Consider the following 15,690-nt stretch of genomic DNA (forward strand, 5'->3'; position numbering starts at 1 on the left):
AAGAGGATGATCAGATATGGAACTGGCAGCCACCAAGACCTCCTTTATCTCTTCAACCATTACTAACAAAATGTTTCGAGACTTCATGTGCCATTTGCAACAGCTCTGATTCTTCTCTGTTTAGAGTCTTGCACCAACCACGGGGCTTCTCTGTGGGCATTGGTGTCGCCCATCCTTCTCTGTCCACTTGGCTCCTAGAGGCTCCCAAATGGTATTTTGTAACCTTTTGAAAGTCTCCCCTGTTGGTTCTCTAAGTATATTTGACAAGTGTGTTCAAGTTCATGAACTATTCAAGTTCAGGAGGCAGGCGTTGTCCACAAGACCTGACGAATGTGGGTGGTTTTCCCTGCACAGGGGCCGCCTGCCAGGAGCCCTGGTGCCTGGTGCAGGGACTGTGGCGTGTAGCCACTGAAAAAGCAATTCCTGGAAGAAACGTCAAAGATGATTTGATGACGTTTACCGTCTCTTGAAAAAGGAGAGTCTCTCGGGATCCTAAACACGGTCATAGTTCTTGTTATGTCCTTATGTCCTTGGGGACGGCCGTGAAGGGCACAGGATTAAACTAGACCTGTCAGGCAGCCTGCTATGCCCATTCATCACCACAGGGATCTGGTCAAACGGGAGTCTAGTTATGAAACAATCATCCATGCCATAATTTAGCATTTCAGAAGCAAACAACCAAAAATCCCTTCCAAAATGCTTTCAGAGAGTAATAGTAGAAAATATAAATGGCTTTTGAAATGTGATATATCAAATCAGTTTCATAAACAATTGCTCAGAGAAACTGAAAACTGGTGCTTGGTAAGTAGAATGAAAAATCACATTCATTCTAACTTCTCTAAACGTAGGGAGGAGATCTGGTGTGTTAAATCAGAAGCCGTATACATATCTCTACTTAGTGGTTTATTCTTTTAGAAACACAAGGTTGCAGAAAAAGCATACATGAAATACAGAATTCCAATATAACACACTATTATTAATATGTTGCATTAGTGCGGTACATTTGTTACAATTCATGAAAGGATATTTTTATCACTGTAGTATTAAACATAGTCCATTATTTATAATAGAGGTCACTGTGTTGTGCACTTCCATGTTACATTTTTAAAATTTTTATTCTTTTAAAGTTTCCCCTTTGAACCATACTCCAATATATAATTCAATGCTGTCCATTATGTTCACAATGTTGTGCTACCATCATCACTATCTAATGGCTTATTCTTCATTTATTCAACAAGAATTTTCCTGAATGTTTATCATGTACATAGAAAACAGTTGTGCTGAGTCCTGAGGATGACGCCCGGTCTCTAGGAGTTGATAATCTGGTTGGGGAGAAAATTCAGATCCACAGTTCAGCAGTCATTGAGCAACAAGCCAAGGAGGCATGCGATTAAGGATCTAAATGTGTGGTGCAGACACTCAACTCCAGGAGAGCTCAGAGAACGCAGAGCAACGTGTGTGCTGGAGAGGTCCCAAAAGGCTTCGGGAACCTGGCGCCATCTGTTACGGGACAGCACAAGAGGTGTGGGCAGATTCTCAGAGTGGAGGACAGCATGAGCGATGCCTTGCATCCTGGGAGGGACGCTGGAAGGCAATGTGTGTCCAGGGCTGAGGGGCGTTTATGCACATGGCTCAATACCAGAGGAGATGAAGTTGGATGGTAGGTTAAGACTGGACACAAAGGCTTAAGGAGCAGACTTTTTCTTTTCTTTGTTGTTTTTTTTTTTTTAACAGTCAATGGCTTTTAGTATACTCACAGTGTTGTTAGTCCCATATTACATTTTTTAGCTTTCCTTCTAGTAATAGACATGACCTTAGATTTTCCATTTCTATCACTATCATACCATATAATAGCTCTGCTAGTTACAAACACTATAATGTGCTCTCACAATTTCTATTCATTTACAAAGATTAACAAACAACTTTAAAAAACAAAACAAAACTAATTCTTCATAGATTAACCCTCAGATTTCTGTTCTCTGACCCCATTCTCTTCTTTGGTAACCCATATTCCAGTTAACTCCATGAGAGATTACACAATGTATTTAGTTCATAGTTGTGCAATCATACAATATTTGTCCTTTTGTGTCTGACTTCCTTCACTCAATATAATGTTCTCCAAGTTCATCCTTGTTGTCATATGCTTCATGACTTCATTTCTTCTTACAGGCTGCATAATATTCCCTCATGTGTATATATACCACAGTTTGTTTATCTGTTCATCAGTTGGGTTGTTTCCATCTTTTGTCAGTCATGAATAATACCACAATGAACATTGGTGTGCAGATGTCTGTTTGCGTCACTGCTTTCAGTACTTCTGGATATACACCTAGTAGTGGTATTGCCAGGTCACGGGGCAAATCTATATTCAACCTCCTTAGGAACTGCTAAATAGTCCTCCACAGTGACTGCACCATTCTACCTTCCCACCACCAGTAACTAAGTATTCCTATCTCTCTACATCCTCTCCAACATTTGTAGTTTTCTGTTTTTTTAATTGTAGCCATTTTAGTAGGGGTAGGTTGTGCATTTCAAGGAATCTGTCCATTTTATCTAGGTTGTCAAGTTTGTTGACATATAGTTTCTTATAATATCCTCTTATGATCCTTTTTATTTCTGCAGTCAGTCCTAACTTTCCTCCCTTTCTTTTCTGATTTTATTTATATGCATCTTCACTGTCTTTTTTGTTAATCTAGCAAAGGGTTTTTCATTTTTATTGATCTTCTCAAAGAACTAGCTTTTGGTTTTGTTGATGTTCTCTATTGCTTTTTTTTGGTTCTCAATTTCATTTATTTCTGCTCTAATCCTTATTATTTCTTCCTTCTGCTTGCTTTGGGATTGGTTTGCTGTTCTTTTTCTAGTTTTTCCAGTTGTTCGGTTTTAGCTCTTTCTTCTTTTTTATTATAGGCGATTTGGGCTCTCAGCGCCACCTTCACTGTATCCCATAAGTTTTGATAAATTGTGTTCTTGTTTTCATTCATCTCAATATATTTACTTATTTCTCTTACATTTTCTTCTTTGATACACTGATTGTTTAGGTATGTGTTGTTTAGCTTCCACACATTTGTAGATTTTCCGCTTTCCCATCTATTATTGATTTCCAATTTCATTCCATTATGATCTGAGATGGTGCTTTGTATAATATCAATCTTTTTATATTTACTGAAACCTGCCTTGGACCTAACATCTGGTCTATCCTGGAGAAATATCCATGAACACTTGAGAAGAATGCATAACCCACTGTTCTATATATGTCTGTTAGGTCTATCTCATCATATTGTTCAAGTCCTTTGTTTCCTTGCTCTTCTGTCTAGTTGTTCTATCTAATGATCTGAGTGTTGTGTCAAAATCTCCAACTATTATTGCAGGGATGACTGTTTCTCCCTTCAGTTTTGCCAGAGTTTGCCACATGTATTTTGGGGCACCCTGGTTAAGTGTATAGATAGTTACGACTGTTATTTCTTCCTGGTGGATTGTCCCCTTCATTAATATATAATGGCTTTCTGTATCTCTTACAACTTTTTTGCATTTAAAGTCTGTTTTGGGGGAGCAGAGATAGCTCAGTGGTTGAGCTTCCGCTTCCCATGTACAAAGTCCTGGGTTCAATCCATCATACCTGAAATAAATAAATAAGTAGTCTCTTTCATCTGCTATTAATATAGCTACCCCTACTCTTTTTTGCTTATTGTTTGCGTGGACTATCTTTTTCCAACCTTTCACTTTCAACTGGTTTGTATCCCTGTGGCTAAGGTGAGTCTCTCATAGGCAGCATATGGATAGCTCATGGATTTTTATCCATTCTGTCAGCCTATATCCTTTTACTGGGGAGTTTAATTCATTCATATTCAATGATATTACTGTAAATGCATTATTTCTTTCCACCATTTTATTCTTTGGCTTTCATATGTCATCTTTCTCTTTTTTTTTTTTTTTAAGATTTATTTATTTTTTACTTCTCTTCCCTCCCCCCCTGTTGTCTGCTCTCTGTGTCCATCTACTGTGTGTTCTTCTTTGTCTGCTTCTGTTGTTGTCAGCGGCACGAGAATCTGTGTCTCTTTTTGTTGCGTCATCTTGTGTCAGCTCTCCGTGTGTGTGACGCCATTCCTGGGCAGGCTGAACTTTCTTTCACGTGGGTGGCTCTCCTTACGGGGTGCACTCCTTGTGCGTGGGGCTCCCCTACGTGGGGGACACCCCTGTGTGGCAGGGCACTCTTTGCGTGCATCAGCACTGTGCATGGGCCAGCTCCACACGAGTCAAGGAGGCCTGGGGTTTGAACCACAGACCTCCCATGTGGTAGATGGAAGCCCTAACCACTGGGCCAAGTCCACTTCCCTCATATGTCATCTCTTATTTTCACCTATCTTTTTACTCTCTTGGGTTATCCTTTCTGCTAATCTTGCCTTCTACACTCTCCTCTTCTGTCTTTTTCTTTTGGACTGTAAGGCTCACTTTAATACTTCCTGCAAAGGTGGATTCTTTTTTGTGAACTCTTTTAGTTTCTGTTTACTTGTGAATATTTTAAAGTCTCCTTCATATTTCAAGGACAATTTTGCCAGATAAAGAATTCTTGGCTGGCAGTTTTTCTCTTTCAGTATCCTAATTATATAATACCTCTGTTTTCTTTTCTTTCCTTTTTTTTCCCCTTCTGCTCTGCAGCCTGACTCATTTCAAATGTTTTGTCTTCAAGTTCAGTTACTCTTTTTCTGCCAGCTCCACTCTACTCTTGAAATGCTCATATTGTTCATTCATTGTTTTCCTGATATCTCTTAAACCTTTCTCTGCATTTTCTTTCATCTCCTTGAGGCATTTTTAAGATCTTTTTTTTTAAAGGTTTACTAGGGATTGAACCCAGGACCTCATACGTGCAAAGCAGGTGCTCAGCCACTGAGCAACACTCACTCCACATACCACTGTCTTTCAGCCTTCATGGTTTCTGATGAGAAATCCACACTAAGTCTTACTGGGCATCCTTTTTATGTGATGGTTTGCTTCTCCCTTACTGCTCTCAGAATTTCCTCTTTATCTTTGATGTTTGACATTCTGAGTAATATGTGTCTTGGAGTAGGTATATTTCAGATTAGGGTACATTGTACTTCTTGGACATGTAAGTTCATTTCTTTCTTGAGAGTTGGAAATTGTCAGCCATTATTTCCTCAAATACTCTTTCTGCCTCTTTTCCCTTCTCTGCTCCTTCTGGAACTCTCATAATGTGTATGTTGCACTTTATGGTATCACTCAACTCCCCAAGCCCTGCTCAATTTTTTCTATTCTTTTCTCTCTTCTATTTCAGCTCTATTGTTTTCTGTATTACTTACTCTTTCTCCTTTCATTTTTAGTCTGCTATGGTATGCCCTAATGTTTTGTTTTTTCCCCCAAAGTCAGCTCTCTTTATTAAATGTTGATTTTTTTTCACAGACCAGAAATATGAAACAAATGTAGAAATAGGCCCCAGTTAGGAGCTACAGGCCTGACCTCACATGACCCCCACTCCAGCAACTTGAACAGGACAAGAAGCAGCTGTATCCCGAAGGCCAGGGAATAAGGACAAGGATTTGAATCCCACCCTGCCCTGCCTCCCACCCAGTTTCTTCCCAAATTATAGAAAGCCACCCTTGTGGGGCAGCAGAGTAGGACGCCTCCCCTGCCATGATGTGCATCCAGACAGGAGAGCATGTGCAGACAGCACAGATACCAAAGATGTTTCATGTCAGGAGAATCTGGTACCAAACCAGGGGTGGGAGACTGGTGGAATGACAGGAACAAGCAGGGAGAGAGAATACTCCTCCTCTCTACTCACCGGATCCTGATGCTGAGTCTTCTGACTTTGGGGGAGTACTGGCTAGCTCCTCTTCTTCAGAGTCCTCACTCTGCCTCCTCTTCTGTTTGTTTTTGTTCTCTTCTGAAGAGCTCTCATCACTAGACACAAACTTTTTTTTTAAGATTTATTTTTTATTTATTTCTCTCCCCCCTGCCCCCACCAGTTGTCTGCTCTCTGTGTCCATTGGCTGTGTGTTCTTCTATGTCCATTTGTATTCTTGTCAGCAGTACTGGAAATCTGTGTCTCTTTGTATTGCATCATCTTGCTGCGTCAGCTCTCCATGTGTATGGCACCACTCCTGGGCAGGCTGCACTTTTTTCGTGCGGGGCAGTTTTCCTTGCGGGGCCCACTCCTTGCATATGGGGCTCCTCTACACAGGGGACACCCCTGCATGGCACAGTACTCCTTGCATGCATCAGCACTGTGTGTGGGCCAGCTCATCACATGGGCCAGGAGGATCTGGGTTTGAACCCTGGACCTCCCATGTCGTAGGTGGATGCTCTATCAGTTGAGCCAAATCTGCTTCCCTGGACACAAACTCTTTACTCTTGAAGATGTCACTTAACCGCCTGGATGAAGACTTGGACAGTGAACTTCTAGAGGGCATAGATTTCTTTTCCATCTTTATTTTTGGTTTCTTCTTCTTTGACTAGCCCCACTTAGAAGACTCACCCCAGCCTCCTTCACGTTCTTTCATGACTTTTTCATATTCCTTCCTAGCATCCTCTGCCTTGCAATCCCACTCTTCTTTCTTCTCTTTGGAATTGCCTTCCAGATCTCACCTGCTTCTTGAAAAGATCAGTGATGCTGATGCTAGGGTGGCCTAACTTGATCCTCTCTCAGCTGGCATTGAGCTACAGCATATACCCAGACATGGGCCTCTTGGGAGCACTGGGGTCTTTGCCCTTCTTTGCCCCCATAGGCTGCTTATGGCTCTTGTGATCCTTAGCCATCTTGGCTTTCTTGAGCTGTTTCTGCTGCTTCTTCCAGTCATTGTCGCCCTCATTACTAGAAGAGCTGGCAGAGGTGCTGCTGTCAAAGTCTTCTGCCATGTCTTCCTCCTCTTCACAGTTTCTTCCCAGAGTCAACACTGCTGTCACTGACATGCTTTTCCTGGATCTTGCCCCCCTCCTTCATCCACTCCAGATAGGCATCATGCCAGTCTTCATCCGAGTTGGCTTAATCATGATAGCTAGGGTTCATGCCCTCTTTTATTTTATTTTATTTTATTTTTTGCTTTTTTTAAAAAAATTGTTTATTTTAAAGAAACTTTAGGTTACAAAATGTTATATTAAAAATATGGGGGATTCCCATATGCCCTCCACACAAACACACTTCCCACCTTAACAATGTCTTTCATTAGTGTGGTCCATTTGTTACAATTGATGAACACATATTGAAGCATTGTTACTAACTATGGATTATAGTTTACATTATAGTTTACATTCTGTCCCGCACAGTTTTGTAAGTTATGACAAAATATATCATGGCCTGTAACCATCCTTGCAACATCATGGAGGACAATCCAACTTTCTGAAAATTCCAATGTTCCAAATTACACCTAATTTTCCCTCTCTCTCCTCTCAAAACCTCCAGAGGCCACTGCCTCCACATTAATAAGAAAAGTTCGTCCATTGCTAGAATAACAATAACTCTATAATAGAGTAAAAGTAAGTCTACTTTAGTCCATTTAGTCCATTTATTTCCCAATCTTGAGGATTTTGGGATAGTGATGACCACTCTGCCTCTGATTGAGAGGGAGCTTAGATCCCATGGGGCAGACGGATGGAACTCTCTTGCTTACAATTACAGACTTTCTCTGTTATTTGGGATGGGCCTTGTCCATCATCATCACCTTGTTAGTCGTCCTGGGTGAGCCCAATGAACTGGAGAGTACATGTTGCAACTCTCCTGAGATTCAGGGCCCAACTGGTACATGGACAGACCAAAGATTTAAGTCTCTTGGACATACACCTATCAAGTGTAGTACTAAGTATAGGTTCAAATAGAAGGGGCAGAAGAGATATGTGTAGGTAAACCACAAATGAGTCACACTCTGTCACACTGGGAAGCATAAGTTCCACGGTAAGACCCACTGGCAGGGCACCAAACTCCTGAGCTGTCTGCCCTGCCTGTAGTTTCTGGATGTCTCCAGAGCCCTCAGGAGCCCCACTATTTGATTCAATATTTACTTTGACAGTCAATGAGATCCTTCTGACATGTGCATAAGTGTAACCTCCGGAATTATCTCCTGACTCACTTTGAAATCTTTTAGCCATAAAAACTCATTTGTCTTCACCATTTCCCCCTTTTGGTCAAGGTCTTTTTCCAGGTACATTTCTAGTTAGCACTTGGTAGTACTCCTCGGTGCCAGGGAGCATGCCCTCTCTCAATCCCCACTTTTTGAGGTTGAGCTTCCTTGTATTGACAAAGTCAAACAAGTTCCCATACTCTTCCCTCTTGATACTGCTGAAGGTATACCGAGTGCCCTGCTTGGTCTCAATTTGAAAGGCAAAGAAGCAAGTGGTGGTGGTACCATGGGCAAAGCTGACGAAGGAGATCTCATCGAAGCGAAAGTGCACAAGTGGCTTGTACATGCAGATGAAGCCCTGCTCCAGTGCTTACAGCAGACCTGAGCTGGCCTTGTCAGGACACGTGATACACTGGGCCCCCAAGTGCCCTTGGAAGTTGCCTGGGACTTTGATCTTACAGTTTACCAGGGTTTTCATGATCCAGATGACCATCTCATAGAGGGATCCTGACATGTTCTTTGTGAGTCGCCCCTCAAAGCACTTTTCCACCTCTTCCTCATTGATGTCGAGCGTTGAGGATATGTCCTCATCTTTGGAGAAGAGCAGGACCAGGAAGTGGTAACAGGTTTGGCCCTGCTTGATAGGGAGATCCAGGTTGATCATGAAGAACATCTGGCACTTGTCTTTGTGGGGCAGCAAAAAGATTCCCTTTGTGGTATAGGGAAACTTATAGTCAAAGGTCTTGCCATGCAGGTGAAGGAAAGTGGGGTAGATCCAAATGTTGTAATGGACACAGGGAGTCAGATACTGTAACTCCCAGAATACGCAGATGGCGCCTCCAGTGGCCTGGGTCATGTCTGTCTTAGATAGCACATATTGCCAAAGGCCTTGATGGGGTCCACACCATCCTCCTGGGTGAGAGTCACATAGACGCGTACCTCCACAAGGGAGCCCTCTGCATCATCATTCTGGTGGAATTCCAGTGTCATTGCATTCTTGCTTGTGGCGCACTGGGACGCTTTGCTGAGGGCTATCTTGAAGATGGGCTGCTCACCCACGTCAAGGGAAAGCAGCTGCCTGCCAGATTTCACCGTCCCCCAGGTCCAGTCCCTCACACACAGATCCTTCTCCATTAGCTTGAGGGGATAGTGAGTTTTGAAGAAATCAGAGTTTCTCAAGCTCTGGTTCTTGAAAGCCATAACATTCATAGACACGGCCATCCTTTGTGAGCAGTTTAAGCCCATGACCCAGAGCTACGCAGCACCAAATGCCTTCCATCAACTCCCCAGCTTGAATGTTGTCCACTTTGCCCATCTTGCTGTTCTTGAAGATGATGCCTTCCTTGGCAACTCAACCTCAGCCATCCATCTTTCATGGAGCCTTTCTGCCTCCTGATAGACATTGTTGAATTCCAGTGTCTCTGCCATGCTGGCCTGGCCACTATAGGCAAGGGGAAAATGAAAAAACCGGGAGCTGGGCCTCAACTCCTCGGTGGGAGTGAAGACGGTCAACTGGTTGGAAATCTCCTCAAGCTGCAACCTGGCGGGAGCCCAGGCACAGGTGGTGGGCCCTGTTGGGGGATATGGGAGGTGGGAAGCTGACACCCTCTGTATTAGTCAGCCAGAGGGGTGCTGATGCAATATACCAGAAACTGGCTGGTGTTTATAAATGATATTTATTTGGGGAAGGAGCTTACAGATACCAGGCCTTAAAGCACAAGTTACTTCCCTCACCAAAGTCTATTTTCACGTGTTGGAGCAAGATGACTACCGACGACTACAAGGGTTCAGGCTTCCTGGGTTCCTCTCTTCCTGGGGCTTGCTTCTCTTTCCTCTGTGTGCTGACTTTCCAGGGCTCCAGCTTAAAGCTTCAGCATCAGACTCCAACATCAAAAACCTTCAAACTCTGCCCTTGCCATGTCTTTTATCTGTGATTCCCCACTCCTCGGTGGGTGGGGACGCAACCCCCTAATGATGTGGCCCAATCAAAGCCCTAATCATAACTTAATCATACCCAGGTACAGACCAGATTACAAACATGATCCATAGCTATTTTTGGAATTCATAACTATATCAAACTGCTACACCCTCTAATGTGTTTTTGATCTCACCTATCATGTCTTTCATTTCCATGAGCTCTGTTAATTTTCTATTCAGGTTTTCAAATTCTTCTTTGTGATCGCTCAGTGTCTACTTGATGTCCTTTATTTCTTTTCTTTTTTTAAATTTTTATTTATTTCTCTCCCCTTCCCTGTCCCCGCCCTGGTTGTCTGTTCTCTGTGTCTATTAGTAGCATGTTCTTTGTCCACTTCTGTTGTTGTCAGCAGCACCAGGAATCTGTGTCTCTTTTTGTTGCGTCATCTTGCTGTGTCAGCTCTCCGTGTGTGCTGCACCATTCCTGGGCAGGCTGCACTTTCTTTCGCGCTGGGTGGCTCTCCTTACGGGGCTTACTCCTTGCGCGTGGGGCTCCCCTGCGCGGGAACACCCTGCGTGGCAGGGCACTCCTTGCACACATCAGCACTGCCCATGGGCCAGCTCCACACGGGTCAAGGAGGCCCAGGGTTTGAACTGCAGACCTCCCATGTGGTAGACGGATGCCCTAACCACTGGGCTAAGTCTGCCGCCTTGATGTCCTTTATTTCTTTAGGCAGTCTTTCTATTGAGGTTCTTTTCCTGTGCCTCTCTTCTGGGTGGCATCCACAATCTTTCTCGGGTGTCCTAAGCCCCAGAACATTTTTCCCCGAGCTATTTCTTTTTTTAAAAAGACTTATTCATTCATTCATTCATTTATTCATTTCTCCCATTCCTCCCCTTGTTTCCTGCTCGCTGTCTGCCCTCTGTGTGTTCTTCTGTGTCTGCTTGTCTTCTCTTTAGGCAGTACTGGGAACCGATCCTGGGACCTTCTGGAACGGGAGGGAGGTGCTCCATCTCTTGTGCCACCTCAGCTATTTCTGCCTGTCCTCTGGCTATTTTTCTGGGAGAGGAATGAGTCCTGTGCATCCCTAATCTGCCATCTTCCCAAAAGTCAAGCAGCCATTTTTTACATAGAAAATTGACCTGGCAGTGGTGATTATCGCAGACTCATCTAGTTTTTCACAGTCCTTGTCATCCTTCAACGTGTTGTAGAGGACGTTTTCACTCCGCTTGTTCATAGTTGTCTACAGTCTGGCTGCCCCCACTGGCAGGTGAGCTGCTCCAGAGGGTGAGACTCTGCAGCGCCCAGCGCAGTGCCAGGCCCATAGGAGGTGTTTCAGTACAGCTTTGTTGCATAATAATGAAATATTTTCAACCTTGTCTTCAGGTCAAAATGTTTAAATGCCAAATATTGCAAAGAGAGAGACTGCAAAGTGAGAGTGACTCTCTCTATTGGAACTAATCTGCTTGACTTTAAAAGAAAAAGGCACTGGCAGAGAAAAGGTGGTAGGTGGGGAAATGCCAGCCACAGAACTGCCAGGGGACCCATGTGTCACTGAAGGGATGTGGGAAACCAGACTGGGGTGGAAATGGTTAGGATTTGGATGAGACCATAGTGTTGGCTTCTGTTCAGGAACCACTAATTACTCCTCCCCATTCCCCCTGCCCCCCAAATAAAAACTCAGTGAAGAATGGCCTCTCAGCATGATCAGCTGAGTTTCAAACACTGGTCATTTAGCACAGTACAAAATAGCCCATGTACTCAAAACTAAACGTATCATCTTACATTTACATTCTCTGTGTGGGTGCACGTGCTTTTGTGAAAAAGCAAGTATATTTACCCATATCAATCACTTTAAGTAGTATCAGTCAGCCCACATGTGGAGATGGTGCTACTGGTTGCCGTCTGTGGGGCATGTTTTTGTTTTCCAGCCCTGCGATGGGTGTAAGAAACGCCAGCCATGACTCCTTTGCGGCCCCTTGTGGCACCATGTGTTAGGGTTCTCTAGGGAAAAGAACCTACCGGTACTCTACTATAGAACTATTGTGACTAGTGATGGAAGAAACTGCAGCGTTGATCTGGAGAAAGTGGCCACGGTAGTTGCTGAGGGCAGGGAGAGGGAAGAAGAGATGAGATGTGGAGGCATTTTCGGGACTTGGAGTTATCCTAATGATACTGCAGGGACAGATGCTGGACATTATATATCCTGCCATAACCCACTGAATGGACTGGGGGCGAGTGTAAACTACAATGAAAACTATTATCCATGTGGTGCAGCAGTGCCCCAAAATGTATTCACCAAATGCAATGAATGTGCCACAATGATGAAAGAGGTTGTTGATGTGGGAGGAGTGGGGGGATGGGGTGTGGGGTATGTGGGATCCTCTTATATTTTTTAATGTAACATTTTTTGTGATCCATGTATCTTTTTTAAAAAAGACAATTTAATAAAAAAATAAAAAAAAATAAAGAACCAACAGGAGATGTCTGTAAGTATTATGAGATTTTATAAAGTTATCTCATGTGACTGTGGAGATGAATGAATCCAAATAGTGTAGAGCAGGCCACAAGCTGGCAGCTCCAATGAAGATTTTCTGTTGAGTTTCCCCGGCAAAGCTGGCTGATTGAAGTAGAGACGGAAATTCTCCTTCTGACTGTCGAAATCATCACTTCTCCTTTTAAAGCCTTCAGCTGATTGGATGAGACTTCTCTCAGTGTTGAAGGCAGTTTCCTCAGTTGATTGTAGATGTCATCAGCCATAGATGCCATAACTTACTGATGACCTCAGTCCACAAAGTGTCAATCAGGCGAGTGCTTGCTTGACCAAACACCTGGGCACCATCACCTGGCCAAGTTGAACCCAGACATCCCAGTTAGTTTTAGAGATGACATGATGTTGTTAGAGTGCTGTGAACCAACCATGTGACTGAGTGCAGAAACTGAGTGAATTGCGAGTCCCACCTCAGTATCACTTTCCAAGATTGCTGCCTCCACTCACCTCCTCGAAAGCTGTTGTCACCGGGTACCAGGAACACCTCTACCCACCAATTTCTTTTAGTCTCCCAAGGAGGGCCATGGTGCAGTTAGTGCCTGAAGGGTGCCCTGTAACGTAATCCGCCCAGTGTGCTATTAACAGGGAAATGGTCTCGGGTTCCTCAAGTGTGTAGAACAATGGGAGTTTTATTAATAACTAAGACTATCGCAGAATGACAAAGGGTGACACTTTATAAATGGCAGACTACAAATCAGGGCTCAGGTTATCATATTCAGGCATCCAGCACTGAGCTCTTGCTTCTGCTTGCCCCTCTCAGGGCCGCTTTCCTCCCTCTTCACCCGCCTCTTGGCTCAGGAGGTGGACTTGGGTGGCCCAGGCTAGAGTACAGGCTCTCTCCAGTCTCCAGGTGAGTGTGGATGGAGGGACAACAGGGAAGGAGAGCAGAGTCAGGCAAGGGGACAATGTTTGTTTTTTAATTTACTTTATTTTTATTTATCCCTCCCTCCCCCCGAGGGTTCTCTCGTCTGTCTGCTCGCTGTTGGCTCACCTTCTCCAGGAGGCACCGGGAAGCAATCCAGGTACCTCGGACACTGGAGGCGAATGCCCAAAGGCCTGCGCCACCTCCGCTCCCCGCGGGCTGCGGTGTCGGCGGGCTGGGGACATCTGCCCCTTAAGCGTCTGCAACTGCAGCGGGATGGGTGTCTGCTCGTCCTCGTTTAAGAGGCACTGGGACCTGAACCTGGAACCTCCCATCGGGCTCCCAGCGGGCTGAGCCTCGTCCACGTCCTGAGACTATGCTGTTGATAAGACATGGTGGCTGGGAGCACAGGCTTTGCTGGGAGAGCACCCGTGAAACGCAGGAGGGAGTAAGGACCCCGCGGTTCCTGGCCGCGCCCCGGGGGGACGGCGCTGCCATTGAGCAGGCTGGGTAACGCCGACGGGGCACGGCTGCGCCAGGACGACCAGGAGTTCGGTCTTAGACATCCTGAAACGGAGATGTCCCTTCGAGAGCTTAGACATTCAAAGCCAGAGGTCCAGAAGGCAGTTAGATACGCAGGTCTAAGCTCAGGGGGAGGCTAAGCTGGAAAGATAAATTTGGGAATCATTAAATCATCAGCATGTGCAAGGAACTTTAAGCCATGAGACTGAGAATGTTATATATCGAATTAAAAACACAGTAATTTCAAATACAGCTTGTTTCCTGGGCAAGCTCATGAGGACCAGAATTTTCCCCTTAGCTGTTATTACTTTAATTGAAATTGGCCGGCCTGATTCCCTCGAAATATTCATTCTCTTGGAGTAAATTTGGAAAATTTTCCTTCTTTCGAATCTAGTTGTGCTCAAGAGATAATGGGAAGCTCAAGAAACTTCTGCCACTTACTGAGCCGTATGTGAGGTCTTACGTTGTTTAACAAACAGGTAGCGCTGGCGTGGGCTCGGGCACCCCTTAGGGACAAGACACGGCGCTGCTCTGAAGCAAAGCGTTCTGCCATCCAGCACTGTCTCCTTCTACTTCAGAACACCATAGTAACTGTAGAACTTTTATACTTTACGTTTTTATACTTTACAGGGTAACAAAAGAAGAAAATAAGGAAGAAGGTAAAAATCACCTGTAAATAACCACTCTAACATTTTTGCTATGCATATACACACTTCCCCTGCCCTCCCATGGTGATTATATGGTAAATACTATTTTGTAATCCACTTTTCCGCCTCCACTTAACCATGTGGTTAAGTGAACATTTATTTCTAGTCATTAAATATTTTTAAAATAATTTTTCTAAATTTTTGATTGTTACATAAAATAATGATATGGGTTCATCTGAAATTCAGGAAAAATTTATAAAATAGACATTCATTTCCTAGCTACGTCATTTCCAACAGAGTTTCATGGGTTTCTCCATATAAATCACCATACTATTCACTATTTTTTAAAAATCATTGTGTTTAGGAAGCGGATGTGGCTCAGGTGACTGGGCTCCCGCCCACCACATGGCAGGTCACTTGTTCAGGACCTGGTGCCTCTTGAAGAAGACAGCAAGCTGGTGCGGCGGGCAGGCGCAGTGAGTTAGTGCAACAAGATGATGCAACAAGGAGACACCAAGAGGAAAGACAATGAGAGACACAATAAACCAGGGAGCTGAGGTGGCTCAAGCCATTGAGCACCTCTCTTCCACATGGGAGGTCCCAGGTTCAGTTCCTGGTGCCTCCTGAAGAGAAGACAAGTGGGGAAGCAGATTTGGCTCAACGATAGAGTGTCTGCCTACCACATGGGAGGTCCAGGGTTCAAACCCAGGGCCTCCTGACCTGTGTGGAGCTGGCCCACATGCAGTGCTGATGCGTGCAAGGAGTGCCATGCCATGCAGGGGTGTACCCAGCATAGGGGAGTCCCACACGCAAGGAGTGTGTCCCATAAGGAGAGCCGCCCAGCGTGAAAAAAGTGCAGCCTGCCCAGGAGTGGCGCCACACACACGGAGAGCTGATGCAGTAAGATGACGCAACACAAAGAGACACAGGTTCCCAGTGCCGCTGACAAGAATGCAAGCGGATACAGAAGAACACACAGCGCATGGACACAGAGAGCAGACAATGGGGCGGGGGGGGAGGAGAGAAAAATAAAAAATAAAATCTTTTAAAAAAAGAGAACACAAGTGGACACAGGGAGCAGACAGGGAGTGCAAACAATGAGGTAGTGGAGAATAAATCTTTTT

The 15,690-nt window shown here is 44.5% G+C and overlaps 1 pseudogene; it reads right to left on the reverse strand.

Annotated features, from left to right (window-relative positions):
• Positions 1 to 5,789: 5,789 nt before the first annotated feature.
• LOC101440961 (FACT complex subunit SSRP1-like) lies at positions 5,790 to 9,497 on the reverse strand (annotated as a pseudogene).
• Positions 9,498 to 15,690: the final 6,193 nt, after the last annotated feature.

Source organism: Dasypus novemcinctus, chromosome 16, assembly GCF_030445035.2.
Source record: "Dasypus novemcinctus isolate mDasNov1 chromosome 16, mDasNov1.1.hap2, whole genome shotgun sequence".
NCBI lineage: Eukaryota > Metazoa > Chordata > Mammalia > Cingulata > Dasypodidae > Dasypus > Dasypus novemcinctus.